The 23,560-nt window shown below is 44.1% G+C and overlaps 1 protein-coding gene across 8 annotated transcripts in view; it reads right to left on the reverse strand.

The window, feature by feature from the left end:
- LOC108001029 (protein lozenge-like) overlaps window positions 1-23,560 on the reverse strand; it is an 86,994-nt gene that overhangs the window by 63,094 nt on the left and 340 nt on the right. For 6 of the 8 annotated variants that reach the window (XM_062084739.1, XM_062084730.1, XM_062084744.1 and 3 more), the window contains exons 2-3: window positions 23,387-23,526; window positions 22,481-22,566 (exon numbers count right to left, since the gene is read on the reverse strand). The gene's annotated coding sequence lies outside the window, so the exon portion shown is untranslated. The remainder of the gene's footprint in view (window positions 1-22,480; window positions 22,567-23,386; window positions 23,527-23,560) is intronic. The other 2 variants (XM_062084732.1, XM_062084733.1) reach the window with 2 other exon arrangements.

Below are 23,560 nucleotides of genomic sequence, written 5' to 3' on the forward strand. Positions count from 1 at the left end.
GGGAAAGGAAGCGGAACCGAGTGTGTCGCGCTTTGTTTGCGCGGCGAGAATCGCGTTCCTCCGTGCGGGCGAAAATGGAAGGACGGAGAAGGAGAGCGAATCTAAAAACCCGAACAAATTACCAAAAGATTCGGCCGATCCATCGTCGAGGCTTGACCTGCCCCGGCCATTGTTGTCGATCAAATTGTCACGCAGGGGAAAGGAACGTTATTCCCGGGGCGGGATATTGAAACGTTTCGTTCGTTTCTCGAGTACTGGGAATAGAATAGAGGGGGGAGGGGAAAAAGCTGCTTCTTCGGATTCCTCTTCATTCCTCGAGCCAAGACGCGTTAATTTTTCCAACCACGGCGAGAATACGCTCGGAACGGACGAAAGGGAGAACGGGGAAGAAAGCGATCGATATTCTTCGTTATTGTATCGCAGTCGTTCGTCTCGAGGTAAACACGCGGAGGTAACACTTCTTCGCAACAAGTTATTTTCGTGTTATATACTTGTTCCACGGCAGCGGAGTACCGCACTGGTGCCGCAGCCCGGGCTATTCTGGTTTTCATATTTTTAGCCCGGTACACGCTTGTATCATCATCGAGGCAAAGCTCGGATCGAGGCAAATCTCTGGAAAACTCGCGATCCCAAATTTCCAATTCTGATACGCCAATTTCACTTTCAAATTTCAATCGTTCCCAATCTCCGATATTTGCTAAATTCTTCCTCCACATCGAAACCGGAACTAATACCCGAACTAAATAGGTAATTTAACGATCTTCTCCATTTTCTCCATTTCCTTTCTCTCTCTCGAGGCTGCTTAAAAAGCCTGCTCGAAAGCTCGACTTTCAGATCTATGCTATCGAAAAAGGAACTCGTTGTCCCGCAAAATCGAGAGATCCGGTTTCTTGGCCGTCGTGTCGGAAGCTGTGCCGAGGCGAAACCTCAAAGTCTGCGCGAAGAAACCTCTTGCTTGCCAAACGGTGGGTCGACGCTTAAAAATACAAATTCGACGAACAAAGGGAGAAGCGTTATCGGCACGGTGGGATCCTGCCGGGCGGCTTCCCTAAAGCAGAGAGGGGGAGAAAAAAGGAGGGGGGTAGAGATGCGCTGGAAGAGGAACACGCTTTCGAGAAGAAGCATCGGCTCATCATGGGTGCCAACCCCCCGCGGCTCGACCTCGAAACTCGCAGGGGGTCGTTCGTTCTGGAATTTGTCTCCTTCGAGATATCCTCCGAATCTTCTTTCGACAGAAAAATTACGGCCTCTTTCGAGAAACTTTAACTAATCGACGGCGTGTCGACGGCCATTCGTCACGTTATTGGCGAATTAATTTATCGATGGTGCTTTTCCAGAGGCTGAATAGATCTGTTTGTCCGTTTCTGGGTTTTTCTGGTTTCTACGTTTTTAGAAGAATAAGAGGACGATCCAAGGATCGAACGAGACGTAGAGCGTAGAAAACTTGTCCCATCTTGTTATCTCTCGTGGAAGACGTAGAAATTGGAAGCGAGATGGCGATTAAAAACAAATTTCCACGAGATGGAGTCGAGAGGGCCTAATCGTTGCCAAATTTTAGGCCATCAGTCATCCGCAATAGAGACATTCCTCGAGGCAACTTGGAGGTTGGGTTTTGTGGGTGTTTATGGAACCAACAGTACGCCCCTTCTACGTCCCTCTTCACGTCCATCCTCGGAAACCTCAATTGTATTCTCTTAGAATTTTACTTCTCGCCTGACCGTGTGCCCTCGACAGGCCCACAGCTGCCGAAAACTGCTTTCGAAAACGACTCTGCAACTCGACGACTATAAATAAAAATAACCGCAAAATATACGAATTATTACATTTTTATCGCATTTTTCTTTTCTTTCTTTCTTTCTTTCTTTCTTTTTTTTTTTTAATAATTCCTACCTCGGACAAAAAAATTAAAATTTTCTCGAAAACAATTCTGAAACGCAAACTATTATATTTAAACGAGAGAAAAGAAGAAAACGAAAATTTTAGTAAATACAACTTAAAAGGATTTTCAGTAATCCTATGAAAAAGGTATACCTTTGAAAATCAGTGGCACACAGGTCTAGAGACACATTGTATCGTCGTTCATTATCATAATCCGATTATAATAGCGGTGATTCGACAGCCACGATTCACCTGCCTAAACAATCAAAATAAAACGAAAAGGGAGACAGGGAAAGAGATGGAGGGAACGAAAGTTGAGGTCCCTTTTGGCCAACACAAGGCTATCAACGAACCGTCCATATATTTACTCGTTGAGACCGCGCCTCCTTTATCTCGTTCGGTGCTTCCACGGTCATCGTCGCAAATTTCGCCCATTTATCCGGACCGTTCCACGGACAATGAGAGGGAGAGCGAGGCGGGCGTAGCAAGTCGCGCGACCGTGCACGAGAGAGAGTTTCCCCAATTTCGAGGCTAACAGAGAGACGATTCGTTCCGGCTGTAATGCGTTTATGGTACCGTGTCCGCTGTGTCCCGCGTCCGTCACGCTTCCTTCCCGTGTTACAGGACCCGTTCGACGTGCTAAGGAGACCTAAAGACTCTGTTTTGTACGACGAGCGTCCCCCGCAGCAGGCGTCGTCCACGTTCCCTCGATCATCGTCCATCGCTTTCCTTTTTTTTTTCTTCTTTTTTTTTCAAAAACAGAATCTCCCCATCCTTTCCTTTTCCCTCGATTAGTCGCATCTCTCAACTTTTCTCGGATTCGAGTTGAACGGATTCAAAGTTGTTCTCAAGGATCGATGGAGGAGTTTTTCCTTTTCCTTCGATCAGTTGGATTTCTCGGTTAAACAGATTCAAAGTTGTTGTTGAAAAAAATATATTATTCTTTATTATTCGAGAATACACGTCGATATTAGTCGATATCTCATCATCGATATTTCACCTTTTCTTCGATTAGTAGCATCTGTGAAGTTTTCCTCCGATTCGAGTTGAACGGATTCAAAGTTCGCGAAAAACATGTTGTTCTCAGGAATCGATGGAGGATCTTTTCCTTTTCCTTCGATTAGTTGGATCTCTCAACTTTCCTCGGTTGAACAGATTCAAAGTTATTGTTGAGAAAAATATATTATTCTCAAGGATCGATCGAGAATACACGTCGATATTGGTCGATATCTTACCATCACCATATTTCACCATCCTTTCCTTCGATTAGTCTATGAAATTTTTCCTTGGATTCGAGTTGATCGGATTCAAAGTTGTCGTTGAGAAAAACATGTTGTTCTCAGGGATCGAAGGAGGATCGATCGAGAAAACACGTCGATATTGGTCGATATCTCACCATCGATATTTCATCCTCTCCTTCGATTAGTAGGATCTATGAAGTTTTCCTCCGAGTTGAACAGATTCAAAGTTGTTTTCAAGGATCGCTGGAGGAGCTTTTCCTTTTCCTTCGATTAGTTGGATTTCTCGGTTGAACAGATTCAAAGTTATTGTTGAGAAAAATATATTATTCTCAAGGATCGATCGAGAATACACGTCGATATCTTACCATCACCATATTTCACCATCCTTTCCTTCGATTAGTCTATGAAATTTTTCCTTGGATTCGAGTTGATCGGATTCAAAGTTGTCGTTGAGAAAAACATATTGTTTTCAGGGATCGAAGGAGGATCGATCGAGAAAACACTTCGATATTGGTCGATATCTCACCATCGATATTTCATCCTCTCCTTCGATTAGTAGGATCTATGAAGTTTTTCCTCCGAGTTGAACAGATTCAAAGTTGTTTTCAAGGATCGCTGGAGGATCTTTTTCTTTTCCTTCGATTAATTGGATCTCCCAACTTTCCTCGGATTCGAGTTGAACGGATTCAAAGTTGTCATCGAGAAAAATACGTTGTTCTTAAGGATCGATGGAGGATCTTTTCCTTTTCCTTCGATTAGTTGCATCTCTCAACTTTCCTCGGTTGAACAGAATCAAAGTTGTCGTCGAGAAAAATATATTATTCTCAAGGATCGATCGAGAATACACGTCAATATCGGTCGATATCTCACCATCGATATTTCACCATCCTTTCCTTCGATTAATAGAATCTGTGAAGTTTTTTCTCGGATTCAAAGTTGCCATTGCGAAAGACATTATTCTCAAGGATCGAAGGAGGATCGATCGAGAAGATTTCTAAACTCATCGATATCGATCGATCAACGCGATTATCTTTTCGCGAGAACGTTCCGAAATGCGAATCGAGATACGAAATGGAGTTGGAGAGAGAGAGAGAGAGGAATGGTCGATAGCGAAGCGAAGTAGAAAGTTTCGATCGGAAGGATCGAGAGGTGGATGAAGTCGGCGGTGCCCACGCCGCCGCGTATAACCACGGATTGCCGGGGTTCTTTATGGGCAATCTATGGTGATGGAGATGATAGGCAAGCAGATATACGTAAACCTGATTCCGGAGGATCTTCCGCGACCCTACTGGAAGCGAGTACGCGGCCGGAGAAGCGTCGGGAGAACCGCCTCGATTCCCCAATAGTTTAACTTACGGCCGGATTTACTGGCGGAGATAGCAGAACCCTCGCGTATCGGCTGATAGACCTGCGACACCTACGCTCTCACGGATCCTCAGCGATCCTCAAACTTGCCCGAATTTTTCACCCGCCCGAGAAAAAAGTCACTTTTCCTCCTCCCACTTTTCCAAAAGTTCCTCACCCACCCGTCATCCTCTCTCCATTTCTATCGCTACTAATAATTTCCGTCGATTCACGGTTACGGAGAAAAAAAAGAAAGAAAGAAAGAAAGAAAGAAAGAAAGGAAAAAACACTGGCCGTCGATTTTCCAACGACTGCGTATCGATTAAATCCGTGGAATCCGCGATATCCGTGATCCTGGCCCCCTCTGTCCTCGCAATTTCTGCAACTCGCGTGGACAGAAGAATGGAGGAAGGGAGGGAGGGTGTTGGATGCAGCGAACAGGAAGCACTTGGGACGCGGAGGAAGCACCCCTGGTTGAACGACAGCGGCGGGCGAAAGAGAATAGAGGTGGATGAGGAGAGGGAAGACGGAGGGTAGAGGTAAGAGAGGAGAATAGTGGGTATAGAGTTCGGGGGGAGGGAAAGAGAGGAAAGGAGCATCGCGGGAGACGAGGGGGAACGGGGAAAGAGCAAAGAGAGAGCGAAGGGATGGAGCGTTGGTCTCATCTTGCCTCCACAAAGCGGCGCCGCATCAGATAGCATTTGTTTTAAATATATGGATCGGAGGGTGTGGGCGGTCGCGCCAACTGCGAGGGACGACACGAGGAGAGAAAGGGAGAAGGGGAGCCGGGGGAGGGGGGTAGGATACGATACTCGGTGTATCCTACGCGAAAACCGGCCCGCACTTTTATCGCGACTCCCTCTCCAAACAGGGGAGGACGGAGATCGACGGGGGATGAGAAGAGAGAGAGAGAGAGAGAGAGGAGGAACAACCCCGTTATACGACACAACTCGTTTTCCTCGGTATTCCCTAGTTTCAGAAGCCAATACTCCGCACCCCCGACTCTTGGATACAGTCGAACGAATCTCCCCTCCTCCTCCTCCTCCTCCCCTCGTCCCAACCTCTTCTCTAACCTCCCTGCGGCCAGATATCGGCTTCCCAATAAGCTAACCGAGTGCTCCGCGCCCCGGTTACCACCGGTATCCCTGTCCTGGTTTCCTTCCAGAATCGGTTCCGTATCGGCTCAAACGGAACCTCCTTCTCCCGCCATATTTCACGCGACCCCGCACTTTTCCGCCCAAATTACGCGCACGATTATTTGCCGGGAACGGCCTCTTTCGAAATCTCGGGGATCTCGGGGGAGGGACGCCTACCAGAGTCGGACGGGATCCGGGTAGGATCGATTCGCGATCCAATTTTTACTTTTCTTCCAGGGACACTCGATTATCTCGCGACCACTCACGGGGTACAACCACGTCCAACGAGGACGAGGAGCCGGTCTCACGCAGAGAGATCCCATCCGACCACCTCCCGCGCCCACTCGACAGGGGTCTTCCGGCCTCTCCTCCCCCCTGTATAAATACGCGCATCACGCGCGTATTATCTCGACGGGAAAATTACGGCCTCCTCTCAATCCAAGTTATCGATCTCGAGCAGCCTTTCAACATCTTTCTGAACGGTGTTTCACAAATTGCCGTCTAAATATCAAAGAGACGAGAATCCTTCCAACGATGTATATATATATATATATATATTTACGAATAAATCGCAAGCGTCCTCGTCCTTCGAACGGAATTCGCAATTTCGATATATCCTCGATACATCTATCGTATCGGGGCGAAAGAAGTTCGTTTTTCAGCGAAAAGGTTTCAGCTTAATTTGCCCCGGTGTCTGAAAAAAAAAAGAGATAGAGGGGAGGGGAAAAAGGAGAAATTGCCGGCACAAATTTCGCGCGAGAAAGCATTCCTCCGTGCCCGATCGGGGCGACAAAGAGAAGCTGCGAGTCACCACGATCGCGTTAAAATCAGACGGGAAAAAGAAAAGCGTTGGAGGGAGAGAGAGAGAGAGAGAGAAAGAGAGGCACTTGTAGGGGGTCAGAGGTCGCTCGAATTTCACACGTGGATTAACTCTCCGTCGAGTGGAGAGTGTACTCCACCTCCTCGTCCAACTTCCTCTCGTTTTCCAACCCCCGCGCGCGCCAGAGGCCTTGGCGCTACAACGAATTCCGAGATCCACCCTGTGCAGCCGCTAATGAACGTCCGCGCGGCCTGCGACATAACCTTCCCTCCCCCTATCTCCATCGATACGCGTACAAGGGAAGTGCATGACAACCAGCCACCTGGACGATCAAGTCCAGAACGAAAGGGGGTGGTGGTGGTGGTCGAGCGAGCCGTGCTCATCGTATTAAATCTCCTTCGACCTGAGCTCTCCCTCCCTCTCTCTGCGTCCATCCATCTCGTAATTCGAGCTGACTTCAAATAAAACCGTCAGTCAAGTATTATACCACCCCTTCGCACAGCTTCGCCCCGCTTCCAGCGTCCAAGGAGATTGTTCCACGGTGGACGAGGCGTGGTTCTTGACACCGTGGAAAACATATCGATATCTGTCCATTTTTTTTTTTTTCTCCTCCTCTCCCTCTGGACAGATTCCATTTGTCCGGGATCTACATCTTTGGACACATTTTTCGAGAAAATTTTTCTATCGAAGGATCGATAGGTATCGAGCAGATATCCCATGAACGATGAAATTTGCCAATTTCTGAATAAATGACGAATCGATCGACTCTACATCAACTTACATTTTTGCTTGGAATATTTTCACCTCGTCCTCTTGCGTTTCCTCGACAAGTTCTTTTAACGTTATCCAACGAATTTTAGAGTATTATTCTTGCACGAGTTTAGCTGGGCCTCGGCGCAGCTGAAGCGTGTCGAAATATTGGAGTTTCGGAGAAGATTCTATCGTTCGGTGATTTCGGGTCTGGAAAGAAGAGAATCTTGAAAACGAGCCTCCAAGTAGATCGAAATCGGTATTAAACAAGGATGAATTGAAAGCAGAGTTACGCGTATCTCCAATGACACTTTTCATTTCGATGCGACGGATAAAATTGGAAAGCATTTGGAAATGCATATTTTAATAAAAATGTAATCTGTGACGAGAAATCGAATACTACACGATCTGATTGGACGCTAATGAAAATCCCAAACAAATGTCGAAGGCATCGTTACGGAAAAAATTATGACTGTATGGTCTGTAAAGGGAATAATTCATTACTTTTTTGAAACGAAGAGTGTTCTAGCGCCAAGAAATTGATTAAGAAACAATCCTCGTTAGTCAATCGACATAGATCTATTCTATAACACTCGATGTGCACCATTCTACAAAAATTAGCTGAATCGATGTACGAAATCTTAACGTCTCACAAAATATTTCACCAACCGATTATCATTTGTTTCGCCATTCGTTTTTAAAAAATAATATAATCGACGCTCGAGATACTGTAATCGCAACATTCGAAGAATTTCTAAAGTGAGATTTATAAAAATAGAATATGTCAGTCGGAATCTCGTTGGATAACAACAAAGATTGTAGTTTCTTTCGACCAACGAAAGCAATTTCATGTGACCTAATTAATGATCTAGTCGTCTAATTAACAATATACCCTCCACGATAGAGAAATTTTGAGTATTCATATATTAAATATCACAACGCGTAATAAAACTATCCGGTGTCTCGAAAAATGTAATATAAACGATACAATTAGAATTTGTTTCGTTTCGAACAAATAAACACGAGTCACCGCTGATAACTCGATATTTTCGGAATTTTCACAATCGCAGTTCCTCCCTGGCCAATTTCTCCGTCTCGTTTTTAACGTCGCAACGAAGACATTATCGAGGAGAACGGCGCAGGAGCGAATGCAAATAGAATGCGAATTGGCCGTTTGCAGTTTAAGAGACATTCGACGATGGTTATTAACGGAGAGCACCGGTTAAAGAAGAAGCGTTCGCTCGATTTCTATCGCCAAGGGTTTTCTACAGAGGGGGTTGTTAGAGCCAATTCAACAGAGAAAGCGTCGCATCGATAGTCCAGTTCTATCCTGACCACCTCGAGTACACATCGGTCGTCTCGTAAAACTTTAGCTTCCAAAGAATCGGGGGAGTTAGCTTGCGAAGAATTTCGAGTCGCGCCAAACCCCTCGAGGAAGGATCGAAAATTGAAAATCGAATCTCGCGCGAAAAACGAGTCGTTTCCCGTTGAGATCTCCAAGTTTTCGAAAAGAAAAAAAAGAAAAAAAGTCGGAGAAACACGGACGGACGATTTGAAACCTGGAACGATTTGTCTGGACGAGAATTAAAGTTGGGAAAAATAGATACATGTCTTGTCGGGAAGGAAATAATCAAGCGACAATGGTTGGAATGGTTGTTGTTGGAATTTCAAAGAGAGAGGTAACGCCACGTGCTCGAACGAAGGATATGAAAGGAAGGGTCCTCGAGAAAGGTGGTAGTGAGGGGATGCTTTTCGGGCTAATGATAGACCGATAAAGGGTTATTTCGTTAATCGAAGACCGTTCAACCTTACCAAACTCTCGGTCCACTCTTTTGTTGGCAAACGGTACACAAGCCCAGAAGACCATCCGTCTCTGTAAATTATCCAGTTCCGCGACCAGGCTTCCTGGTAAGGGGTCCATCCATAAAAGGAACACGCATAACGGGTTTGTGAAAATTTACGATTTCGTTGTTTGGATATGGCCAAGTGGCGCGCAACTCGTTCGACCATCGACCCTTTTCACCATTTTCGTATTCCCACCTCCCCTACCCTCCTCTCTCCTCTCCCTTTTTTCCCCTTCCTGTACGCGTTCAGAAAATTCTCCCCAACGAAAATTCCTCTTCCGACGAAACACTTGGCCCGGAACAATTTTTCACTTTTTCGAAAATATAATATTTTCCGGACCGGGGAGGGGGAGGAATATGTTCGTCCGCTTGTTTCTGGAAAAATCCCTGACACGCACAAGTCTCGTCACAAGTCTCGTGTGCAAGAGCAAGATTTACAATCTTTGTTCAGAGTGTGTGTGAGAGAGAGAGAGAGAGAGAAAAATAACGGTTTTTTCGCATAACGGAGACGTTCCGTTCCGTTTTTTCCATCATCTCTCTCTCCATCTCTTCGCTTCGCAGAAATTTTTACCGTTTTCTTCGTCCTTTCCTTCTTTCTTTCTTTTTTTTTTTTTTTTTTTCTAGGTAAAAGAACGTTTGGCCAGCCAATGTTTTACGATAACGTAGCGGTGCTTTATGAATTTATGCCAAGTCGTTCCGACCGTCACATCCCTTCCTCCGCCTTCTCGACTTTTAAGGGTTATACACAACCCTTGCGGAGTATTCCGTGTCCCTTCCCTCCCTTCGCGCGCTTTTTCCCTCTTTTTTATTACTTCCTCGACAACTTCTCTCACTCTCTCTCTCTCTCTCTCTCCTTGTTCCTTCGAGGCTTGAATCAACTTTACTGCCAGTCGAAAGGCTTAGCGGTAGAAAAGTCAACTCGATGGTATTTCGTCGGGAAGGGGGAGCGAGAGAATTAACCCGGTCTCTCGTTTTTATGATTTTTTAAAGAAAAAGAGCCAGAGAGGTACATACCGTTTTTTTACCCCTTCCCTTCCTCTCCCTTGGTGCATGTGGGTCACTCCGTACAAATACTCGAGTTCCTTCGTTTTTACCGTTTTTTCTTCCCCTTCCCTTCCTCCGTTCCGGAAAGTCAGGTACCGGCTGTTTCACCCTATCGTTTTTAGGGTTATTGGCGATCGATCTCTACCTTGCAAATCACTCGGGTACACGTTGCTCTTTTCATCGTCGCGCATATTTTTTCCGAAATGAAGGGGCCAAGGATCGAGCTAATTTCGTCTCCAACAATTCTTTGAAATCTTCTTTCATCGAGGAATATTTTATTTCGAAAAATTTTAAATCCTTCACCGTGACGATTACAATATGTACGTATCGAGAGATTCGTCGAATAATAATATCGATAACTTTATCAACGATGACGAACGAACTTGATGAAATTTTCCGAATGGATCCAAAGATATTCTTGTTTCGTGGAGAAAAACGAAAGCCCCAAGTTGGTATATATAAGGGGGAATAATGGGATAAACAAGCAGGATACCTTCTTGAAAGAGAGTAGCTGGAGAAAAAGCTTAATGGGAGCTGAACTCTCTTTACGGTCGAAAAGTTTTCTTAGGTGGCAATGACCCAGTTTCGGTTTAACAGCGCCTACCATTATGGTCGATTTTTATGCTTTTGCAAGGTCGACGCTGGTGCATGCGGGTGAATGGCGAAGATGGGAAACGAGAACCCAAAAAGTGGGATACCGTTTCGTGTTTTTCTGGATCAAGGGTCCACCTAACGTTTTAATAACGGTGTCGTATATTTTAATAGGATTGCTCTTCTTTTTTTTATTTCTTTCTTCCTTTCTTCCTTTCTTCCTTTCTTCCTTTCTTCCTTTCTTTTTTTTTGCTGGAACAAAAGCGTTTCATTGCCCATCGTGACCGTCGTCCGCACTAATTTTTGACCAAAACAGGGCAGTTTTTTGGCCTCGGTCCTCCACGAATCTGCAACATTTTTTCACGACCAGTCGTAAAGAAATAAACTTGGAAAAGTTCGTTTTTTTGATTTACGACATTCGGTCTTGCCTTTTGAAAAACTCCAACGCCCTCTTTGGAAATCACGCTCAGGATTTACTGCGACGGAAATTCGGCCGAGAACCCGACGATTTTGGAACAGAATGATGGTTCTCGATGATGGGCCCATAAGAGAGTCGTCCTCCAAGAATACATTACCTCGCATCTTTATCTAAGAAAATGAAAGACGCCGGGAGGGAAGAAGAGGCCACAGTGATGCTAATCGAGCGAGTAATCTCCTCTAATACGCGTTTTAGAATGCGCGACGTGACGCGCGGTTAGACCAGCTGCGCGGTCTACCCCTCTTCCTCCTTTCCCCTTAAATAAAAGGGTGTCGAGAAAGAAACCGTCCAGCCTTTTCGCGTTAACGGATCGTCACGAGATAAACGCGAGCAACTTTCCCTTACTACGGATTTCGTTTCATCATCGTAAAAAGATATATGCCCCTGTTAAATCGAAAGAGAAAGAAAGGAAAGGGGAGACAAAAAGAGAACGAGTCGGTTCTTTTTTTCCTGCAGCCACTTTACGTCGCAACGCGAGAAAACACGAAAGAAGCGTGAACAAGCTCGTGGAATATAAATCCGAGATGCGAAACGCAGAAATGGTGGCGGTTAGCATCGAAATCCCAGCAGCCTCGTATCATCTCCGCTGGAAAGGAAATACACCACAATGAACGTTTTAAAGTAAACCATGCGACGCATGCAGCCGTCTCTCTCTCTCTCTCTCGGCCAAAGCCAGACCACCACCATCCAAATTCAAACATGCCACCCCTTCGCTCCGCGTTCTTCCACACACGCAGAGGATCGCAGAGGGCGCATACACGCGCGACCCGGCGGCTGGTCAACGCGCGCTCAGGATGACACTGCGTGCGTGAAAGGGCTCGTGGATGCACAAAGAGTGTGGCCAGCCGAGTGGCCGGTGTGTTGGTGACTTAATTCGGTGTGAATATATGCAAGGCCTCTCGGATCCCTGCAACCATCGACGAGCACGTTCACGGCGCGCACCGCTCCATACACGCTCGGTAGCGACAGCCTCGACGAGTTTAGAGTCACCGTTTCAAATCACACGCTTCGATCCCATCCATACGCCCAATTTTACCTTGTCAAATCCTTTCCCTTTTCCTTTCTTCTTTTCCTTTCCTAAACACCACTTTCTCTCTCTACAAGAACAAGAAGAAGAATACACGTGAATACGGTAATCTCCTACGGGGATCCTCCTTTTTCCCGAATGTCAAAAAGTCGTTGTTTCGAATTAGTGGAAGAAAAAAGAAAAGAAGAAGAAGAAGAAGAAGAAAGAAAAGTAGCATATCCGGTATTTCGAAAACCGCTAATGAAAATTCGAGGAAACGAAAGGACGGGCGGTCGAAAAACAGATCCGAGAAATATTCGCAAGATCGGCAAGAATTTTCCAATTAAAGTAACATTCAAAGCGACGAGTGGACGTTCGGCTAAATTACTTGAGCGTGGAGAGAACTCGCTAAATTACTTGAACTCGCGATACAGAGAGGATCGAACGGCCATCACTAGCGACCGGTCGGCTAATTTCAATACCTCCTCCCTCGCCCCCTCCCTCTCTCCCTCTGTTTCCACCCCGTTCGCCCGGCGTATGTACGTACCACCACGCTGGTCCCCGGCGCTGGTCTGCGTGACGCCGAGCCGCGTACGGACACGGGGGTGGACATTCGGCGTTGCGTGTCGGAGGGGTGGATTGTTTCGGTGGACGCGCGTGTGCGCGCGTACAACAGCGCGGATGTATTTGACGCTGGAATATTCCCGTCACCCGCTGTCACCCGGTGTAGCGGGGATGGAGGAGGGAGGGAGGCGGGGAGGGAGCAAGGGGGAGGGAGGGAGAGAGAGAGAGGAAAAAAAGAAGGAAGGAGTTGTTTCTGCACAACAGGAAGCACGGTGTAGCGCGGATAAACGGATTTTTCGACTAACGACCAGAGATCACATCCTCCAATTAATGCGTCTCGACTTAACGCTCCGCTACTTCTCGCCCGCTTTTCTCGAGAAAGCTTCTTCTCTCCTCCCCCTCCTACGTGAATATTATATATATATACGTGTTAATTAGTCGATCGAACGATGGCCAAGGCGAATCAAAACCGATTCCTTTTTTTCCTTTCTTCCCTTCCTTTTCTCCTTCTTTCTTCCAAATTGTTACGCCATGTTTTGGAATTTTGGGAAAAAGGAGGGGAAAAAGAGGGATCGAAGAGAAATTTGGTTTTATTAGGATGTTGATATGGAAAAGAGGAGGATGGATGGGGTCGTTTCGCTTAATGTTGTGTTATACGGTGACGTTTTCTTCGACAAAGCGAAGAACGGGAGGCGGCGACGTAAAAACGAGAATAGGGGGGAGGGGGGTTAATCAAGTTGCATGCATCGTTTCCTAGACGGGGAGATCTATTTCCTATCGATGCAACGGGATTTACACCGCCTTCCAGCCTGTAATTTCGGAGTGGACGAGTAGAAAAGACGGGGAATTCGACGACGCGGAAACAGGGTCAAAGGGGGTGAGTCCGCTATACAGTGAACTGCAAACTCTGCGTCAGCAACCCTTCGAACTCGCGAACCTTCGACACTCGAGTATCCCTCTCTCTCTCTCTCTCTCTTCTACCTTTCCCTTTCCTCTACAAGAGCGGCTAATTTTGATTCACGATTGCTCTCGCAGCTACACACCCCGCTACACCCTTTCATCAGCCAGATCTAGCTCCCATACCGACCCATGCAACCCTAATTTTCTCAACGCCTCTCGTCCATCCCGCAAGGAAAAAATTGCTAATACTTCACCGGCAAATTGGGAAGTTACAGCTTCCCTGCCTTCCTGTTTTCAGCAAGGGCGCCATTCCTCGCCCGAGTATTTTTCAAACCGACCTCCCCCTTTCGTTCCGATACCTTTCCAATCACTATCACCGCTTATATTAATATCTCTAATATCCAAGGAGAAAGCTATATCCGTCATCGATCGGATGTTTACGATTCCGCTTGTTCTTCGTCCATATCTCTCTTCCTCCGACTCCCCTTAATCCCCTCAACTTAAAGTTCCAAAAAACTCGGGGACAAACATCCCTTTACCTCCGAGCAAGAAAGAAAGAAAGTAAGGAAGAAAGAGAGGGGGGAAAGCAAGAAACAAGACTTTTTTTCGGTAGCGAAGCCGATAATCCCATTGCCTTTCCCTCCCCTCGGCCTGGATTAAAAAGGAAAGGCTGGAAGCGGAAATAAAAATGGTTTCGAACAGCCGGAGCCGACGCTTGTGTTCGAACAATCACGCACAATCACGGGTCGGGCATTATGAAACTGTCCCCGGGGGAATTGTGGATGCGAGAGGGGGAGGGAGGAGTGCGGTCGATCGACGAGAGGGTTGGTACCGCCTCCCGTAGAAGCCCCGTTGGAGATTTCGCCGTCTCGAGGGGTCGAGAATGCCCCTACGTGAGTTCAACGTGACGCCGGCAAGCCTCTATCGCACGGTTATCGCGCGAAACTCGGCGGGGTGCAATGGCCCTGGGTGGAAGGGAGGCGAGGGCAAACTGGACGCCACGTATCTTTACGGGTCATAAAGGTCGGCCCTCGTTACGCGGAGGAAGCTGTACCGCACCGGTGGCCACCAAGGCACCGCACCACCGACCCTCTTCGTCGCCTTTAACCCTCTCCCTCTCCCTATCTTTCTTCCCCTCGCGGACGCCAACCCCTCGCCGTGCTCCAGGTGGCATCGATACGGCCGCAACGAAGCCGTCGCCGATTCTCTCCACGGTGAAACCGAGGCGCGATACGATTTCATCAACTTTTCGAAACCTCTACCTTCCCCCCTTCTCGTCGTTTCTTCTCGTCGAATCTTTGAGCGATTGTTCGACGGAAGAAAGAAGAGAAAAGGTGTTCGATCTCTCGCGCGATGATCGATAGGAGAAAGATAATAAAGATTTCGCCTCTTTTGCGAAACTTGGGAGAATGGGTCGGACGGCCACAGAGTAATGAAGATGTCTCGTCGCACAGCGTGTCCTCGATGCGGCATGGGGCCCATTGGTCCCGTGGCAGGCCACGGGGGGTGCGCGTAAACGATGTCACGGATGTCATTGTGCGCTCCCTTTGCACGGCCGAATCGAAAGAGAAACTCCGCTCCTTTCTGGTCCAAATAGGCCGGATATATAATTGGGCTCGCCGGGCCATTCACCGCATTTCATCCGCGGTACCCCCCATAATGCCCGTCGAGTGCTCGTACGGTGAAAAAAAGGGAGGGGGGAGGACAAAGGCGCGCGTGAATACCGAAAATCTCTCTCGAGCATCCGCGCGAGAAGCGGATCCGTGTACCGCTGCGAATGTCGTCGAGACGTTCGAAAAATTTTTACCAAATTTTAATTTCGATTCCTTTGCCAACTTCCTTGCCGAATTCACGCTCGCGAGTGGACGATCGAATGGCTCTTCCATCTATATCTACACAGGTGCATGTAAAAATTCCACGAAATCAAGTCCCCCCTCCTTCCTTCCAAACTCGAATCGAAAACCTCCGTCTTCTTCCCCAACGATTCGAGGAGCGTGTACATCCCGACCGAACAGAGAATGCCAAAATATTGAGAGGCGCTTCGCCGCCGGTTTTCTCCACGACACGCATCGAGGAAGAAGAACGCAAGCGAGAAAGGGCGAGGAGAAGCGATAAATGCTAACCTCATTTTTCATGTGCCCCATAAAGATCGTCGTTCGTCGTATCCTCGGATGAATGAAAGGGGGGAGGGGAGCTGAAACCTTTCCAACCTCGTCCCCTCCCCGAACAACAGTGTCTTGGAGAGAAGGATCCGCCATTGGCGAGCGCAGGAGCGTGACATTATATTTATGTTGTCACCCTGCGTGTCAACGCCGTGGCTACCGTGGATGGAGCTGGCTCGTGAGAGTGAGACGTTGAAAGAGATCCGATGGAAGGGGGGAGAGAGAGAGAGAAAAGAGGAAAAAAGAAAAAAAAAAAGAAAAAGAAACGACAGGATAGGGGGCCTGACTGTGCCCTGTCTACAAACACCGCGCGTCCTGATCGCTACTCACTGCCAGGGACAATGGACGATCCTTTCGTTACCTGTTTACCAAAACCCAGTCATCGTAAAACCATCGAATCGAATCGCGAAGAAAGCGATTTCAAAACGTTCGTTTTTAGAAAAACCTTCCCTCTTTCAACCGAATCTCGACCATTTCGATTCGATACATCTTCACTCGTCTCCTTGTTTCCGTTTCTCTCTCTCTCTCTTCTTTCTCTTCCTCTTTTCGCAGGAAGAAAATTAATCAGTGGAAAGAATGGTCGAAAGTTAATTGGTTTTCTAAGCCGGGGAGAGAAGAGTCGCAGGGGGCCCCTTCCGGCTCAGAGACGCGCGTGCCCCTCTTGTTGTCGCAACTGTCGTCGAACAGTTGGCTCGAAAGTGTCTGCGAATCGTCAGCCGAGGGTCGTCGCGCCGACAGCATCCGGTTTCTCGATTCGTCGCCGCTCGTTTCGGCTAACCGCTGCGGACACGACCTCCGTTCCCTTTTTAAACTTTCGACAGGTTTCAGTCTCTCTCTCTCTCTCTGTCTCTCGCAATTTCGCAGCGATTTAAATCTCCAATACGAGCTACATCGTGTACAGATAGGAATATATCGAGATCCTCTCGTCTTTCAATCGCGGAGAATAAGAGAAACGGGATGGGAGGACGGATGAAACGAGATAAGGAGGGGAAAAAAATAGTGGTGGAGTGGAAGTGGCGGCAAGACCCGGTGCAAGGCCAGGGACGGGCGTGCAACAATCAATAACTGTCGTTCGTAGCAGGCATAAGTCGTACGTGCTCGTTGAACGTTGTATAGAGGAGTAACGCGTGCCAGTTTCCATCAGGAGTGACGGTAACAGCTGTTGCACGTCCATTTCGAAAGCTTTCTCCGTGGAAACTCCGGGGGAAATTGGCGGCGCTGATCGTCGCGTAAACACAACCTAAAAGCAGTAGATCACTCGATTCCTCTTCGTACAGTTCTAAACACGGATCCCGCGGACACGAAGGGAAGGGAGGACAAGTCTATATATATATATATATATATATATATGTATATAGATAGATATATGTATATATATACACATATATATGCATGTATATACACGTATATGGGTGTACACGCGCACACACGCAATTTGAAACAGAGCTGTCGATCGATTAGAACTTTTCCAGAGCATACGTGACACCCATAAAAAGCGTATCTCTTCATCCAACGGAATTGAATTCATCCCGCCTTACTTCGTTTCGGTCAAAAGCCATTTGCATGTCTATCTCGCGTTCAAGAAAAGAAAGAAAGAAAAAAAAAAAAAAAAGAAGAATCCGTTCTGATTTCGTTCCGACGATATGCTGATTTTCTAATCAGGGAACGCGTGTATCTTAAATATCTTCTTTTCGCCTTTTTTTCTTTCTTTCTTTTTTTTTTTTTTTTTTTTTCTTATAGAAATTTGCATCGTTTCTTTTGTCGCTCTTTACGTTACTCCAGATATTATCGTAAAAGAAGAAGAAGAAAAAAAAAGGTAGGAAGGGTTAATTCATCGTTTGATTAGCAGAACTCGAAACGCGTACGCATCGCACAAGAAAGAGCCGCGTTTTTTTTCTTTCTTTTTTTCTATCGAAACTTTTCTCGCGCAAAGACATTTCCACGCGAGCGAGGCGGAGGAAACAAACTCCGTGAATAAATTTGTGATCGAGTTCTGAGAGAAAGAAAGAAAGAAAAAAAGAAAAAAAAAAGGAGCTCGGATAGGAAGATCGGAAAGATTCATAAATTTCATCATCAGCTGTACGTCCTCTATGCGATAGAATTCTATACATCTATTTCCAATTCCAATATCTCAAAAATGGGGCAAGCTCCGTTTACGTTGTCGACAAAATTCAAAAAAATTAGACCGAGCTCGATAAACAGCCAACGTTCCAACATCTCGATGAAATCTTCTCATCTTCCCTCATTGCAAAAAAAAAGAAAAAAAAAGAAATTAATCCCCAGTCGAATTCGAAAAGACTGGAGCGAGGATGGAAGAAAAAGGAATGGAAGGGAGCCGGAAGAGTGAAGATTTGGGCCGAGCGCGTGGTTGAGAAGGGCGAAATGCGCGGCAACGTCGTTCCCTTCGGAATGAACATCGTGAAAATTGATTCGAGTATAGGATGGCGATCGCGCGAGCGGCGGTGGCACGCGTCGTTTCATATTCGTCGAAGAGAGTGGCCACGAGAGGTAGCTCGAGATTGCAGGAGAAAAAGGGGCCGGGGGAGGGGGAGGGGGAGGGCGGTAAATTTTCATTAAAATACAAGGGAAACATTTCTACTCCGTTAGACGGTGAATTTGCATGAATTAGAATTTCAAGTGTCGCGCGCGAACCAAGGGGCGATTGCGGCGCTTTGGAAGAAAAAGGAAATCGACGTGTTCGTTGGCAACGTGCAAACGATACGATACGATACGATACTATACGATACGAAGGGGAGGAAAAAAGAACTGGCGGGAGGAGGGAGGGAGGGAGGGAGGGAAAAACGGAGTAGCGAGAGGGCAGGGGGAGAGAGTGAGTGAGAGAGAGTGAGAGAGAGAGAATAAAAAATAAAAAAATAAAAAAATAAAAAAAAGTGACGAAAAAGGAGCGGAGGAGAGGGGGGAAACGCGGATATTATTTTTCAAGCGGGTGATATACGACCGAGGTGACGATTTACGGAGTTACAACGATTGCTTCGTTTTTACAGTCCGGAAAAAGACAATTCTTTCTTTCTTTTTTTTTTTTTTCGTCACTAGTTTTTTCCTTCCTTGAATTTTCTTTTTTTTTTTTTTTTTGCTTTTTCGATCCGACTGCTTTTTCTCCTTTCTCTCTGTCCTTTCTCTCTCTCTTTCCTTCTTTCCTTTCTTTTTTTTCTGCTACTCGTCGAACAAGCAACGTGTTATCTCACCGCTCTCCACTAGTTTCTTTTTTTCCAACGCGCACCTCTTCGTTCGCGTTTGCCTCTTCTCCGATCCCTTTTTTTCTTTCCTTTATCACTTTTTTTTCTTGCGGATGCAAAAAAAAAAAAAAAGTTGGCGAGAAGAAGAAAACACTGGAAGCTGCGGAAGGAACGAAGCAGCCGCAGGACAATAGGTTTTGGCGCACCGACGATGCTTTTAATTTTTATGGGATTCTTCGGGTTAAAAAGGCGCGTACACACCGACGAATTTCCTTCCTTCTCCTGCTAGCCACCTCTGCGGCTCTTTTATTAGGATCATAAAGTCCCTGCGGCCGGCAGGGCAAGAATTTTTCTTTTTTTCTTTTTTTTTTTTTTCTCCTTTTTTTTTTCCTCTCCGTTTCTCCGCCGCTCGCACCAAGTAGACCTTTGGGATTTCCGGCGCGCGCGCGCGCACGCGCGTCACCATGGGGAAAAACTCGCGGAAAAAGTCGTGGAAAAACTCACGACCGAAAAGGATCGATCGCAAAAAGCGTCATAATGAACCGTGATGTCGCGATTTCTTGTTGGAAACCCTATTTCCCGACCCATTATCGATGCTTTGTGTCCAGGAACGGACCAAAATTGCGGACAAATCTTCGAGGATTATTGGCGTGATGAGGTAAAAAGTAAGCGGCAAGAATGTTCGCAGAATTTTTTAACCTTCTTTCTCCTCCGTGCCGGATATACCTATGATCGTTAAGAAGAAAATAGAAGGATTCGAAAGAAAAAAAGAAAGGAAGAAAAAAAAAAGAAAGCGAGAAAATACGTTTAAATACGCATCAAGCGATCGAAGAAGAATAATCGAAAACGAAAAATTTGCTCCACGATGAGAGAGAGAGAGAGAGAGAGAGAGAGAGAGAGAGAGAGAGAGAGATCCCCTTTCGTTGCAGCGCGATTATCGAATCCTTGGAAAGATCAGAGCGAGATCGAGCGCGGAACGAGCGAGAAGGTGGGAGGCCGTGTCGATATTGAAACGGTGGAAAACAGAGGAAACACAGACGGGCTGACCGATCGGCATGCTCTCCGGTATTTCGCTCTGGTTGCGAACCAATTGCTCTATGGTTTCGCGAGCCGAAAAAAATCGACTATTCATGCATAACACCGATAAAATCTGAAAGCTGCTAAAAGCGCGCGCGATCGTATCGCCCAATAATGTCGTTTCCGTACCGGCAAAATACACAGAGGCGCATTTAAAACCGGCTTCACAGTAATTTGACAATCTGACTACGGACCAAAAGAAGTCCGATACTTTAATGGGGAATAATTCCAAGTGTATTCGTATTCGTATCTAGATGAGAGAAGGAAAGAGATCGGTTGGAAACGAAGAGAAGTTTAACGTTGAAATCGATCGAAAATTTATTCTCGTCTTAAGAACGCAAGATAAAAAAACGACCTTTTATTTTTTTCCTATCCTCGAGCAAATTCCACGTTCAACTCTTCTCTAATTTACAAGCTTATCCCTTATACAGCCCAACGATCGTTGCTGATACGCGTGTCCGGGAAGGAAGAGGGGGAGGGAGACATTGAAAGAAGAATGAACGAGAACGGAGGAGAAGGAAGTTTTGAAAAGAAGTTGTGGAAAAAAAGGAGCGAAGAGGGTAAATCTGCGTAATTACCCTCGATTTCAAGACCGTTGCGAAATTCAGTGGTTCCGGCCAGGCTGCGTTCACCGAGAGGGAAAAAGATATCCAAAGATAGGATCTGAAAGCTGCTGAAAGCGCGCGATCGTATCGGCCGGTAATGCGATCCCCCAGCGACATAATGGCGCAAAACCTGGCCCCCATTGTTAGCTCCGGGGCTCAGCGCGCATTCCTTGGCCAGGATGTGCTCTCGATTTTCTCGGATATCGTATAATGTGGCTTATGCCCCTGGCGGGGGAAAGACAGGAGAGGGAGGACAGGGAGGAGATCCGGCGATTTAGTGTGTGCGTCTCGAGAGAAAGGAAAAACTGTGCTCGATAGTTGGAGTAGGTGTATCCTCCAACAAATCTATTATTACTGTTTGGAACAACTAAGGGTTACATTGAATGAAAAATAAAAAAAAACATTCTTGTCTTTTTTATTTTTTTTTATTTCCTTTTTCATCTTTGTATATCTCCTGATACGATGATGATTGTGAGATTGACGATTGGATAGATGATTGGAAAAATATTTTTAGTGAAATTTTTACCGAAAATATTACGATTGATACGGGCAGTGAATTTTAAATTATTTCGAACGATGGAATAAAAATTGACGATCTGTTATGAATAAAAGTTTGAAAATTTTGAACTTTGAGAGAGAAGTTGTTTTAAAAATGCGCATAACGAATTTCTATGCTTAAACTACCGGATGAAGACTCTAGCGATATCTTAGGACAAAACGGAAACTACCTATTTGGATCCGCTTTCTATCGGTAAAGCAATGTTCAAATTTAAGATAGTTACCTACTATATCAATGGGGTGATGAATTAAAATTTCATATAAAGTTGATAATTTAATGAATTATAAAATTATATATCAATATATAAAATTAATATGTTAAAAAATTAATAAATTACTGGCGAAATATTGAAATTTCAATATTTCAAATAAAAATATTCATTTTCTTACCGGTTAGACACGGCCGATACAACCTTACCCATCAAGCTACGCTTACCAAATGGGAAAAAACAGTTCTGATTCGAATCGTTCTCCCTATCGTTTATACGTTTTCAAGCTACGCGTGTTCGATTTCCAGTAAATTAAAATCATGCAGGAATTTTGTATTTTATACTAATTAATATGAATATTTTCGAATATTTAAAATGCGTGTCTTATTCATAAATATCAGTATGTTTTATCATGTAGAAAATTAGAATTACATGATAACACGATGTTATCTACGAACGATATAATTTTTTTAGTAAGTAAATTATTTTTTAAATAAACATACTTTATTTCATTTTCTTATATATCATACGCGATAATTTATTTATTAATTTGCCGATTTTTAATAAATTTAATTCGAAATATTATATTTTAAACTTTTAAATATGTCAATTATAACAATTTATAATAAAAACGAGAAACGAGATAATTTTGCAATATTAATTAATAATTAGGATGCGACATTAATTTAATTAATTTTTCATGGATAATAAAGAACCGAAATTATTTTATTTTAATTCAACGTGTAATCAATCCAAACACATACAAAATTGTAATGATAAGCCAAAACATATATAAGTTGAAAAATATTACAAACTAAAATGAACATAATAAAAAAATGATTTGCCATTATATATGTAATTACAAATATTAAAACGCGATATGAAGAATAAGAAAACTTATTCTTTTTTAATAAATATAAAAAAAAAAGAAATTATAAAATTCACGGTAATAAATATCACCAATCATTGTATGTGCTCGTATAAAATTTTATATATAAAAGCAATCACTCGTGTCGATTCGGATCTTTCCTATAACGACATGATTGACAGGAGAAATAAAAATACATGGGACTCACCATTAGATGCGAAAAATATTGCCATTGATACTACAATGTACATCGAGAAATCATCGTAGAGTGAATCATTGGAGGTTGGAAAATATCTGCAACAAAACATGCAACATCATAATTAAAAACACAATTTATTTAAAAATAAAAAAAATTATTTAAAAATATTGAAATAATGAAAGATAAAATATCATATGTATATAATAATAAAAATTGAAATTCTAATAAAGTATGAAAATAAAAAAATTGGAATTTTAATATAAATATTTAAATGAAATAAAAGGTTTAATTATTTAATAATTAATGATTCATGAATGATTTTTGAATGATTCATGACCATTTTTTCGATGGATTAATTTTAACGTATATCAAAAATAGTTATTAACGAAAAAAAAAAATAAAAGACTATCGATATATCCGTTACAATCATTGAACAAATATTGATTTTAATTTTGTACATAACTAATGTGATTAAATTTTCTTCATATTTTTCAGAGCTATTGTGCGCTGAAAAATATTATTACGTAGCAAAAATACTGTTACGTAGTAAACACTGAATCTATCAACCGTTTTGCACGCGGTCACAACAATTCTTTGAAAGTGAAATATATTAGTAGAGTAGTGGAGTGGATAGAAAAACATAACACCGCAATTGCGTCGAAATATGTCTATGAAAGCAAAACAACTTGTCAACAAGACAAAGTTTTATAAGAAATTTTTGACCAAAACATAAAGGAAAGTAAAAACGAACCAATTTCTTATTTAAATATTACATTTTTAGAATAATTATATTAAATATCACTTGTATAAATTACTTCAAATTTATGTATATCAATTGTATATTAAATATATAATTGATATAATTATTATTAATAGTCTAATAAAAAAAAAGCATATATATATATTTTTATATACCTATTTTATTGGAAATTAAAGATTAACCTGTATTCTCGAAGAGCAGAATTGATTATTTCAATTGGTTGAAAATCATCATGGCGTCCATATTTTAAATTGGCATCCTATTTCTTCGAATATAGTTACAAGCAATCAATAATCTGTATAAAAGAAAATCAAAAATTTGGAAACTTT

Source organism: Apis cerana, linkage group LG14, assembly GCF_029169275.1.
Source record: "Apis cerana isolate GH-2021 linkage group LG14, AcerK_1.0, whole genome shotgun sequence".
Classification (NCBI taxonomy): Eukaryota; Metazoa; Arthropoda; class Insecta; order Hymenoptera; family Apidae; genus Apis; species Apis cerana.